Source organism: Pristiophorus japonicus, chromosome 16 (assembly GCF_044704955.1).
Source record: "Pristiophorus japonicus isolate sPriJap1 chromosome 16, sPriJap1.hap1, whole genome shotgun sequence".
NCBI classification, from domain to species: Eukaryota; Metazoa; Chordata; class Chondrichthyes; family Pristiophoridae; genus Pristiophorus; species Pristiophorus japonicus.
In genome coordinates this window covers 40,200,554-40,213,330 of record NC_091992.1, presented here as the reverse complement: position 1 = coordinate 40,213,330, position 12,777 = coordinate 40,200,554, and the positions used below count along the sequence as shown (strand labels likewise).

Here is a 12,777-nt window from a genome sequence, read left to right as displayed (position 1 = left end):
TTAAAGCCTCCTTGAGTTTGCCTGATGAGCCATGACGGGTCAGAGAGAAATTGTTGAGCTAGAATTATTGAATTAGTTATAGGTTTCTGTTCTTTAGTTCTTAATACATTACAGTATTCGAGCAGCAGTTTATAGAGTATGATTGAAACTTATATTACTCCTTATACTCTGGGTAGAAGCCACAAGCGTGAGTAAGCTGTACCCTGGAAGTGTGGGGAAGATGGAATTGGTGTATGGGGATGAAATCAGCCAAGGATGGGGTTGAGCATGTATGCCCCAGAGGCCCTTTTTTTATCCTAGATACATAAATATAAACAATCTGCATTTTGTTAAATCAACTTAATTCAGATTAAAATAGTAACAAGGTGTTTAGAAGATCATGCAAAGCTTGATCAGTGATACTGTACCGTTGACATCTCTCCAAACGCTCAGGTCTAGCTGTGGAATCTGGCTACAAGGGACATAATTGTTTGGGTATGGATGAAATACAAATACATCCTTAGGAAGAAATCCAATCCTGGTGTTGTCACAAATTATCCTAGCCAAAGAAACCTGATGAAGAACCTGCTGCTGTTCATCAGTAAAAACACTTTTGCATTCCCACCAGAATCTAGAGAACAAGCAAATGCAATCAGCATATAGCTGTAGACTGAATGCAGCATAAAAGAGCATTCAAACATTTTGTACTCAAAATAATTCATAATAAAGTTAAGAGCATAAGATCCCAGAGGGACTCTGGTTCCAATTGATTCAAAGCTGACCCGTATTAGGGACAGTGATTTAACTTTATTCGGCACAAGCAAGACTTAATACATTACAATATTCGAGCAGCAGTTTACAGAGTATGATTGAGACTTATATTACCCCTTATACTCTGGGTAGAAGCCGCAATTGTGAGTAAGCTGCAGCCTGTGGGGCTGAAATTAAGCTCCTGAATAAGGCCCGTTACCGCCGGATTGCAGTGGCCATGCGGCGGAGTCAACTTCTGCCCCGAACAGCCGTCTTCTGCAGCGGTACTGTGGTTGCGGAAGTAATGACGCAATCAGAGTGCGCACTGCTGCCACTCTGCCCCTCGCCCCAAATTCAGGATAAAAAGGCCTACCTGATTCCTGCCGATGCCCCCAACAGCTTTTTGTATCGGAGCACTGAGCCGGGCTGCTCGATACAGCCAGAGCAGGAGAATGGAGTTTTGCCATATTTGTCCTTAAAGATTTTACGGAGTTGTTGAAACTGCTTTGAGAGTTCCAAAAATTGTTGAGGACTTTTGTCAACTTTTGCCGACTTCTAAAAAGTGGCGTTTTATACTCACGGTCACTACCAGTGGCCTGGGAGCCTCATTCACTTCTGCACAATGAGGGTTCAGCCTGAAAACACGATAGGCTCTGTGATGGCAGGGGAACGCCTTGTCCAGATTGTGCGAGGCTGGGAGGCACACAGGAGAAGGCGGCGCTGTCAGCAATGGGCCCAGAGGAGAGTCAGGAGGAGGGTCAGGTACGCTGACCCACCACACCAGATAGTGGGCGAGAAGCCAGATGCTTGCCAGCTTCAGCCTCCGGAGGCTGAGGATGAACAAGAGCACGGGGAGCAAGGGAACCAGCTACCTGCCATTGGAGGGGCCCAGCCCAGAGCTCGGGCAAGAAGGCTCTACCGACCTCAGTTTTCATTCCTGCAGCCCAGCGATGAGCAACATGTGCGAAGGCTGAGATTTAGGAAGGACATCCTGAGAGAGCTCTGCAATGTCTTGCAGGCAAATCTGCAGCCTCAGACAAGGCTGAGGACAGCTCTCAGCATTGAGACAAAGGTGACCATCGCGCTGATCTTTTACACGACTGGCTCATTCTAGTCTGCAACTGCAGACATTTCGAACATGTTATGTATGCAATAAAGATTCAAACTGAGTACTGTTTAACTAAGCAAGGTACAAACTTGGCTCTGCTTTATTTAGGCCCAAAGTGCCTGACTCTCAAACTGGTGGCCTTTTATACCTGAGCAGCACTATGCGCGTGCTGCTCATTGGCCTCCAACAACAATGACGCCATCTGGTGGCTACAAACAGAATGTACATAAATGACAATACCTCCCTCACAGTCTTTCACAGGTTGAGATGGTCCGGTGCTTTGCGCTCCCGGATTGACCGTCTCAGTTCCATTCCAGCCTTGGATGAGTGTGCGGAGTCTGTTGTGGCTGATGGCTGGATGACTGACTTGTTGGGGGTGGCAGTGGCCATGTCAGGAATTGCAAGTCCATTTTTATTGAACAGGTCCGTGATGGAAATTCCGGGTTCAATGATGACTCTTGAGTCCTCTGAAGACTGCTGGTAGGTTGGTTGGTCATCAATGGTTTCTTTGTCCAACTGTTCTGGCTTGTCTGTGTGCCCCAGCTTTGCCTGATCCATGTGTTTCCTGCATGTTTGCCCATTCTTGAGCTTAATAACGAATACTCTGTTGCCCTCCTTGGCCATGACCATACCAGCGATCCATTTGGGACCCTGACCCTTCAACACATATACATAGAAACATATAAAATAGGTGCAGGAGTAGGCCATTCGGCCCTTCGCGCCTCCATCACCATTCAATAAGATCATGGCTGATCATTCACCTCAGAACTCCTTTCCTGCTTTCTCTCCATACCCCTTGATCCCTTTAGCCACAAGGGCCATATCTAACTCCCTCTTGAATATATCCAATGAACTGGCATCAACAACTCTCTGCGGTAGGGAATTCCACAGGTTAATAACTCACTGAGTGAAGATGTTTCTCCTCATCTCAGTCCTAAATGGCTTATCCCTTATCCTAAGACTGTGTCCCCTGGTTCTGGACTTCCCCAACATCGGGAACAATCTACCCGCATCTAACCTGTCCCGTCCCATCAGAATCTTATACGTTTCTATGAGATCCCCTCTCATCCTTCTAAACTCCAGTGAATACAGGCCCAGTCGATCCAGTCTCTCCTCATATGTCAGTCCTGCCATCCCGGGAATCAGTCTGGTGAACCTTTGCTGCACTCCCTCAATAGCAAGAACGTCCTTCCTCAGATTAGGAGACCAAAACTGAACACAATACAAAACTGAACACAATATTCCAGGTGAAGCCTCACCAAGGCCCTGTACAACTGCAGTAAGACCTCCCTGCTCCTATACTCAAATCCCCTAGCTATGAAGGCCAACATACCATTTGCCTTCTTTATTGCCTGCTGTACCTGCATGGCAACTTTCAATGACTGATGTACCATGACACCCAGATTTCGTTGCACCTCTCCTTTTCCTAACCTGCCGCCATTCAGATAATATTCTGCCTTCGTGTTTTTACCCCTAAGTGGATATCCTTACATTTATTCACATTATACTGCATCTGCCATGCATTTGCCCACTTACCTAACTTGGACAAGTCACCATGCAACCTCTTAGCATCCTCCTCACAGTTCACACCACCACTCAGCTTAGTGTCATCTGCAACCTTGGAGATATTACACTCAATTCCTTCATCTAAATCATGAATGTATATTGTAAAGAGTTGGGGTCGCAGCACTGAGCCCTGCGGCACCCCACTAGTCACTGCCTGCCATTCTGAAAAGGACCCGTTTATCCCAACTCTCTGCTTCCTGTCTGCCAACCAGTTCTCTAGCCATGTCAGTACATTACCCCCAATACCATGGGGTTTAATTTTGCACACCAATCTCTTGTGTGGGACCTTGTCAAAAGTCTTTTGAAAGTCCAAATACACCACATCCACTAGTTCTCCCTTGTCCACTCTACTAGTTACATCCTCAAAAAATTCCAGAAGATTTGTCAAGCCTGATTTCCCTTTCATAAATCCATGCTGACTTGGACCGATCCTGTCACTGCTTTCCAAATGCGCTGCTATTTCATCTTTAATAATTGATTCCAACATTTTCTCCACTACTGATGTCAGAGTAACCGGTCTATAATTACTCGTTTTCTCTCTCCCTTCTTTTTTAAAAAGTGGTGTTACATTAGCTACCCTCCAGTCCATAGGAACTGATCCAGAGTCGATAGACTGTTGGAAAATGATCACCAATGCATCCACTATTTCTAGGGCCACTTCCTTAAGTACTCTGGGATGCAGACTATCAGGCCCCGGGCATTTATCGGCCTTCAATCCCATCAATTTCCCTAACACAATATACAGGATCATTAACAGAAATCTTGCGTGACACAGTTGCGCAATCATGGTACCTCTGTTGACTTTGTCTTCTGTATTCAACATGATTATTTAAATCCGGGTGTACCAGAGATAGCTTGGTCTTAAGACCTCTTTTCATCATGAGTTCAGCAGGCGAGACCCCTGTGAGTGTGTGGGGTCTTGTCCTGTAACTCAGCAGTATGCAGGACAAGCGGGTCTGCAATGACTCTTGGGTTACTCTTCTCATGCTTTGCTTGATCATTTGTACTGCACATTCACCTCTGGTGTGGGAACGGCAACCAGCTCAAAGCATTGGCACAATTCGCTGTGCCAGGTCTGTGGCGAATGACATAATCATAGGCAGATAATATCAGCGCCCATCTTTCGATGTGGAATGAAGAGTTGGTATTGATACCTTTGCTCTCGGAAAACAATGAAATGAGCGGCTTGTGATCAGTCTCTAATTCAAACCTCAGGCCGAACAGGTATTGATGCATCTTTTTATCACCGTACACAAATGCTAAAGCTTCTTTTTTTACCACGCTGTAGGATCTTTCTGCTTTAAACTTTTGGATGCATACGCGACAGGTTGAAGTTTCCCCGACTTATTGGCTTGTTGGAGTACGCAATCAATTCCATATGACGATGCGTCACAGGCCAAAACTAAACATTTACATGGGTCATAATGTACCAGCAGCTTCTTCAAGCAAAGCAGATTGGTGGCTTTCTGTCTTGCGGTGCGCCCCACACCCAGTTGTCACCTTTTCTCAATAGCATGTGCAGTGGTTCTAGTAAGGTGCTCAATTTAGGTAGGAAGTTACCAAAGTAGTTGTGTAGACCCAGGAACGAATGCAGCTCCGTCACATTCTGCAGCTTGGGTGCATTCTTGATGGCTTTGGTTTTCACGTCAGTAGGTCTGATGCCATCAGCGGCGATTGTCCTTCCGAGGAATTCAACCTCCTGTGCCATTAAGATCCACTTCGAGCATTTCAGTCTGAGTCCCACTCTATCCAAACGTAGTAGAACCTCTTCCAGGTTGTTAGGTTGTTCAGATGTTCCTTGAGTCACGACCGGTGATCAGGATGTCATCTTGGAACATGACAGTTCTGGAAACGGACTTCAGTAGACTTTCCATATTCCTCTGGACTATTGCTGCTGCCGAGCAAATTCCGAAAGGGCACCTGTGGTAAATAAACAGTCCTTTGTGCGTGTTAATGCACGTAAGTCTCTTCGACATCTCGACAAACTCCTGTGTCATATAGGCCAATGTAAAGTCCAGTTTTGTGAACGACTTCCCTCCGGCTAGCGTCGCAAACAAGTCATCAGTCTTCGGTAACGGGTACTGATCTTGTTTCGAAAACCTGTTGATCGTAGCCTTGTAGTCTCCACAGATTCTGACTGTGCCATCACTTTTCAGCACAGGAACAATGGGGCTGACCCATTCATTAAATTCCACCGGTGATATGATTCCTTCACGCTGGAGTCTGTCCAGTTCAATTTCGATCTTCTCCCTCATCATATACAGCACTGCCAGAGCTTTATGATGGATGGGTCTTTCATCCGAATCCACGTGGATCTGCACCTTGGCTCCCGTGAAGTTGCCGATACCCGGTTTGAACAGCGAGGAGAACTTGCTCAATACTTGGGCACATATATCTTCCTCCAATGACAGCGCCTTTATGTCGTTCCAGTCGCAACCGATTTTCTCCAACCAGCTCCTGCCGAGTAGCATTGGGCCATTGCCTGGAACAATCCACAGCGGTAACTCGTGAACCACACCATTATATGACACCTTAATTTGTGTACTGCCAATCACCTTTACCAGTTCTTTGGTGTATGTGCCCAGCTTGGCGTCAACAGTAACTAGTAGGGTGAACAAGGGAGAACCAGTGGATGTGGTGTATTTGGACTTTCAAAAGGCTTTTGACAAGGTCCCACACAAGAGATTGGTGTGCAAAATTAAAGCACATGATATTGGAGGTAATGTATTAACGTGGATAGAGAACTGGTTGGCAGACAGGAAGCAGAGAATCGGGATAAATGGGTCCTTTTCAGAATGACAGGCAGTAACTAGTGGGGTGCCGCAGTGCTGGGACTCCAGCTATTTACAATATACATCAATGATTTACATGAAGGAATTGAGAATAATATCTCAAGTTTGCAGATGACACTAAGCTGGTTGGCAGTGTGAGCTGTGAGGAGGATGCTAAGAAGCTGCCGGGTGACTTGTCGAGGTTAGGTGAGTGGGCAAATGCATGGCAGATGCAGTATAATGTGGATAAATGTGAGGTTATCTACATTGGTGGCAAAAACAGGAAGGCAGAATATTATCTGAGTGGTGGCAGATTAGGAAAAGGGGAGGTGCAACGAGACCTGGGTGTCATGGTACATCAGTCATTGAAGGTTGGCATGCAGGTGCAGCAGGCGGTGAAGAAGACAAATGGCATGTTGGCCTTCATAGCTAGGGGATTTGAGCATTGGAGCAGAGAGGTCTTGCTGCAGCTATACAGGGCCCTAGTGAGGCCTCACCTGGAATATTGTGTTCAGTTTTGGTCTCCTAATCTGAGGAAGGACCTTTTTGCTATTGAGGGAGTGCAGCGAAGGTTCATCAGACTGATTCCCGGGATGGCAGGACTGACATATGAGGAGAGACTGGATCGACTGGGCCTCTATTCACTGGAGTTTAGAAGAATGAGAGGCGATCTCATAGAAACATATAAAATTCTGATGGGACTGGACAGGTTAGATGCAGGAAGAATGTTCCCGATGTTGGGGGAGTCCAGAACCAGGGGACATAATCTAAGGATAAGGGGTAAGTCATTTCGGACTGAGATGAGGAGAGACTTCTTCACTCAGAGAGTTGTGAATCTGTGGAATTCCCTTCCGCAGAGAGTTCTGGATGCCAGTCAGTTCGTTAGATATATTCAAGAGGGAGTTGGATATGGCCTTTATGACTAAAGGGATCAAGGGGTATGGAGAGAAAGCAGGAAAGGGGTACTGAGGTGAATGATCAGCCATGATCATATTGAATGGTGGTGCAGGCTTGAAGGGGCAAATGGCCTACTCCTGCACCTATTTTCTATGTTTCTATGTAACAGGGCGCAGCCTGGGCCTCACAGTCTTAGTATCCCTTAGTATAGCTTATTAAATGCCCTCTCGTTCATGATCGATTGACTCGCTCCCATGTCCAGTTCCATCGATACCGGTACCCCGTTAAACTTCACGTTAATCAAAATTGGTTTACTCTTGCTTATGAAGGAGTACAGTGATAAGCTCATAATAAAGGATGAAACTGAGTACTGTGTACAATAAGCCAGTGTGACCTTAGCTCCTTTAATGAGACTCCAGAGTGCAGGTACCTTGTGGGTGGCCTGCTTATATACCATGCTGCCAAGGGATGCTGGGATTCCTTGGGACTCCAACAGGTAAGCCCTCTGGTGGTAATGCAATACAGGTTACAGGGGGTTAAATATATAACATAGTCCATACACTTCCTCCTCTGGCATCTCGGATTGCTTATCCGGATCCGCGCTAGTCTGACTCTCATCCTCCACGTGGTGTGTCGCAGCTCGTTTGCTCATTTGCGGACACCTGCACTGGAGGTGCTCCACTCTCAGACAGCCTTTGCAACAATATTGCTTGAATCAACACTGCTGATGCCGAAGATTTCCCCCACAACGCTAACATGGAGAAGTCGGATACATTCCCACTGACGGACTTTGAGCAGCCACAGGTTTCGCGAACGCAGCCAGATAGGCCCTGCCATGTGCTCTGCCAAACACCGAATCAATCGCATTTACAGTACTTGCCGAGGTTTGGTTCTTCACCGCTATTTGCTTTAGACTCTTGTCCGTCGTCATATATGATTGAGCGATCTGGATGGCCCTTTTTAAATTCAACTCCTCAACCACCAGAAGTTTGCGCAGGATCACATCGTGGTTGATATCGATAACAAAGAAATCCCGCAGCATGTCTGCCTACACCTTCCCGAAATTGCATGGTCCCGCTAGACGTCTCAGGTCGGCAACGAATTCCGCCGTGCTCTGGCCCTCCGATTGAACGTGTGTATAAAACCTGTATCTCGAGATGATGATGCCGTCGTCTGGTTTGAGGTGCTCCCGTACAAATGTACACAACTCCTCGTACGTTTTCTCTGTTGGATCACTAGGCATGAGTAGATTCTTTATCAGACCGTAGATCTTTGAACCGCACACTGTGAGGAACATGGCCCTAGCGCCGATTTGCATTGTCGACCCCCTTCATTTTGTTGGCCACGAAGTACTAGTTCAAACGGCTCACAAAGTCTGCCCAATCGTCTCCCTCCACAAATCGCTCTAAAAATCCAATTGTGCTCATTTTGCAAACAAAGGTTCTTGTATTCTCGTCGCCAATGGTTATGTATGCAATAAAGGTTCAAACTGAGTACTGTTTAACTAAGCAAGGTACAACCTTGGCTCTGCTTTATTTAGGCCCAAAGTACCTGACTCTCAAAATGGTTGGCCTTTTATACCTGAGCAGCACCATGTGCGTGCTGCTCAGTGGCCTCCAACAATGACGCCATCTGGTGGCTACAAACGGAATGTACATACATGACAGAATATTTCCCAGTTTTCTGCCCATCGCTCCATCTGGTAAGTGATCGATATCTTCTATAAAAGAAGAGTTGATTACATCTTCATTCCTCATGACAAGGGAGAAGCAAGTGGAGCGGCAGGTTGGATTTGTCCGCATTGCAGGGTTTCCCAGGGTGCAGGGGACTATCGACTGCACACATGTCACCCTGAGGGCACCACAACACCATCCTGAAATTTACATTAACAGTAAGCGACTCCACTCCCTGAATGTGCAGTTGGTGGGCGACCACCAGCGCAGGATATTGGCAATTGATGCCCGGTACCCAGGCAGCAGCCATGATTCCTTCATTGCGCACCAGAGCAGTTTGCTCGCCATCTTCTCGGGGCCAAACCAGCATTGTGGATGGCTGCTTGGGAACAAGGGATAGGCCCTGTCCACATGGCTGCTGACTCCCCTTTGGAACCCCAGGACTGCTGCCGAACACTCGTACGCTTGTTCCGCCACCAGGTGCCTAATTGAGCACTGCATAGGCACCCTCAAACAGAGGTTCCGTTACCTTGATCGTTCTGGTGGTGCATTGCGATACTCACCTGAGCGGGTCTCCATTTTCGTCATGGTCTGCTGCATACTACATAACCTGGCTATCATGAGGAGCCAGCCGCTGGAGGTGGATCCACCAGTTCGACCTCAGGAGGAGGCGCAGCAACAGGAAAAGGAGGAGGAGGTGCAGGAGGAGGACCAAGATGCACATAAGCAACAACCCAGGAGGCGTCGTCGCCATCCCAACCCTGCAAAGGAGATGCAGAGCCATCTGATTGCTGCTCATTTTACTTAATTTCAAGCCCACATCACTCTTCAGCTTCGCCTTTCCATGGCTATCTATTATTGCCTACCGTGAAATGATACACCTGCCCAGATATATAAACACAAAATCAAGATTTATTTAATCATAAACCTGCCTAAATATATCAACACAAATTAAAGATTCATATCATCATATAAAACGGTGCCAAAAAACAACAAAACATCATTTCTCACCCTTGTGCATTTCCTTATAACACCTCTTACGCATGGGTCTGGGAAGGTTGCTGTGTTTCCTGTGTGGAAGCTACAGATGTCCTTCTAGGATGCCCTTGACCAGCTCTGGCCCTGGAAGTGTCGGCTGGAGACTGGTTAGTACCCTCCTGGGAGGGTTCAGTCGGCCTTGGCTCGGGCGGTTCCATGCTTGGAGGCAATAGCAGAGTGACAGGTCTGGGGTCAGGAATAGTGTGATCCTGAGACAGCACATCATCAGGATCCTAAGGAGCCTGTGTCACTCCCTGGGGGAGGCATATTACCACCACCACCAATCTTCGAGAGGTCAGGTCGGTGCTGTGACGCTACACTGGATGGTCCCCCATGGCCCATGGTGCACCCAGCCTCGAAGGTTGGGTAGCATCCAGCTGAGACTGCTTGAGAGCAGCCACAGTTTCAATGCCACCAGATATGACAGCACTTAAAACGCTCCGTCGACTCTTGCAGAGCCGTAGCCATCCTCTCTAAAGCTGCACCAATGCACTCGTTCCCTTGTGCAATGATACCTACCAATGGCAGCATCACAGTTGGATCTGCACGGTCTCTCTGGGAGTCCACTATCGCTTACACACTGGCAATGATGGACTCCATGGAGTGCGCAGAGCTGTCGACAATGCGGGAGGTGGACTACTCCACGTTCCTCATCACTTCTAACAGCCTGTCCGGCACCCTTGCCACTGCCCCCAGTATCTGGGAATGCATGGCCTCCACTCTTCTTTCATAAGCCCCAACATCAATGGGCTCATCTGAGTCCTCCTCAGCAAAACTCCGGTACGGACCCCCCCCTCCCAGAAAGATAGTAGCTGAGGTTCCCTATGCCCGTCACCATGCCGCCTTACAGTCCCTTGCAGTCAGAATCAGGTGAATTTATTATGGGGAACAAAGAAAGGGCAGACCAATTGAACAAATACTTTGGTTCTGTCTTCACTAAGGAAGACACAAATAACCTTCTGCAAATACTAGGGAACCGAGGGTCGAGCGAGAAGGAGGAACTGAAGGAAATCCTTATTAGTCAGGAAATTGTGTTAGGGAAATTGATGGGATTGAAGGCTGATAAATCCCCAGGGTCTGATAGTCTGCATCCCAGATTACTTAAGGAAGTGGCCCTAGAAATAGTGGATGCATTGGTGGTCATTTTACAACATTCTATAGATTCTGGATCAGTTCCAATGGACTGGAGGGTAGCTAATGTAACCCCACTTTTTACAAAAGGAGGGAGAGAGAAAACAGGGAATTATAGACCGGTTAGCCTGACATCGGTGGTGGGGAAAATGTTGGAATCAATTGTTAAAGATGAAATAGCAGCACATTTGGAAAGCAGTGACAGGATCAATCCAAGTCAGCATGGATTTATGAAAGGGAAATCATGCTTGACAAATCTTTTAGAATTTTTTGAGGATGTAACTAGTACAGTGGACAAGGGAGAACCAGTGGATTTAGTGTATTTGGACTTTCAAAAGGCTTTTGACAAAGTCCCACACAAGAGAATATTGTCCAAAATTAAAGCACATGGTATTGGGGGTAATGTATTGACGTGGAGAGAGAACTGGTTGGAAGAGTAGGAATACACGGGTCCTTTTCAGAGTGGCAAACAGTGACTAGTGGGACCCCAGCTATTTACAATTGACAATGATTTAGATGAAGGAATTGAATGTAATATCTCCAAGTTTGCATATGACACTAAGCTGAGTGGCAGTATGAGCTGTGAGGAGAATGTTAAGAGGCTGCAGGTGAGTGGGCAAATGCATGGCAGATGCAGTATAATGTAGATAAATGTGAGGTTATACACTTTTGGTGGCAAAAACAGGAAGGTAGAATATTATCTGAATGGTGACAGATTAGGAAAAAGGGAGGTGCAACGAGACCTGGGTGTTATGGTACATCAGTCATTGAAAGTTGGCATGCAGGTACAGCAGGCGGTGAATAAAGCAAAAGGCATGTTGGCCTTCATAGCGAGAGGATTTGAGTATAGGAGTAGGGAGGTCTTACTGCAGTTGTGCAGGGCCTTGGCGAGGCCACACCTTGAATATTGTGTACAGTTTTGGTCTCCTAATCTGAGGAAGGACATTCTTGCTATTGAGGGAGTGCAGCAAAGGTTCACCAGACTGATTCCTGGGATGGCATGACTGAAATATGAAGAAAGACTGGATCAACTAGGCTCATATTCGCTGGAATTTAGAAGAATGAGAGGGGATCTCATAGAAACATATAACATTCTGACAAGTTTGGACAGGTTAGATGCAGGAAGAATGTTCCCGATGTTGGGGAAGTCCAGAACCAGGGGTCACAGTCTAAGGATAAGGGGTAAGCCATTTAGGACCGAGATGAGGAGAAACCTCTTCACTCAGAGAATTGTGACCCTGTGGAATTCTCTACCACAGAAAGTTGTTGAGGCTAGTTCGTTAGATATATTCAAAAGGGAGTTAGATGTGGCCCTTATGGCTAAAGGGCTATGGAGAGAAAGCAGGAATCGGGTACTGAAGTTGCATCATCAGCCATCATCATATTGAATAGTGGTGCAGGCTCGAAGGCCTACTCCTGCACCTATTTTCTATGTATTCTATGCTGCAGCCTGCTCAGACCCGGTGCAATACCCAGTGAAGCCCCTCGGCTGTCTCCACTAAATTTGAACGCGTACTCCCAGTACCTGAGCTGGCGCATGAGAATGGAAGCAGAGGCGTGATGCTGCCAGTAGTGTCCTCCTCGCCCTCTGCTTCATCGGAGTTAAGAATGTCCCCCTCATCCTCTGCCTCATGGGAGTTGTCGCCATCGGATAGCGGGGGCTCCAGTGTGTCATCTTGGCTCGAGTCCACAATGTCCTCCAGGGTGCTAGGATGCCCATTGTTTTCTCGCCCCTCAATCCTGTCGTCCAGGCCTTGCCTCTCCATCTCAGCATCTCCTCCCTGGTTTCGGCTTTTAGTGCTGTCCAGGCTGTCGTCGGTCATTTCCCTCCCACACACACCAGTGCTAGTACCCGCTCGCTCAC

The 12,777-nt window shown here is 47.1% G+C and overlaps 1 pseudogene; it reads right to left on the bottom strand.

Moving 5' to 3' along the window:
• LOC139226152 (myeloperoxidase-like) overlaps nt 1-12,777 on the bottom strand; it is an 84,292-nt pseudogene that overhangs the window by 12,388 nt on the left and 59,127 nt on the right.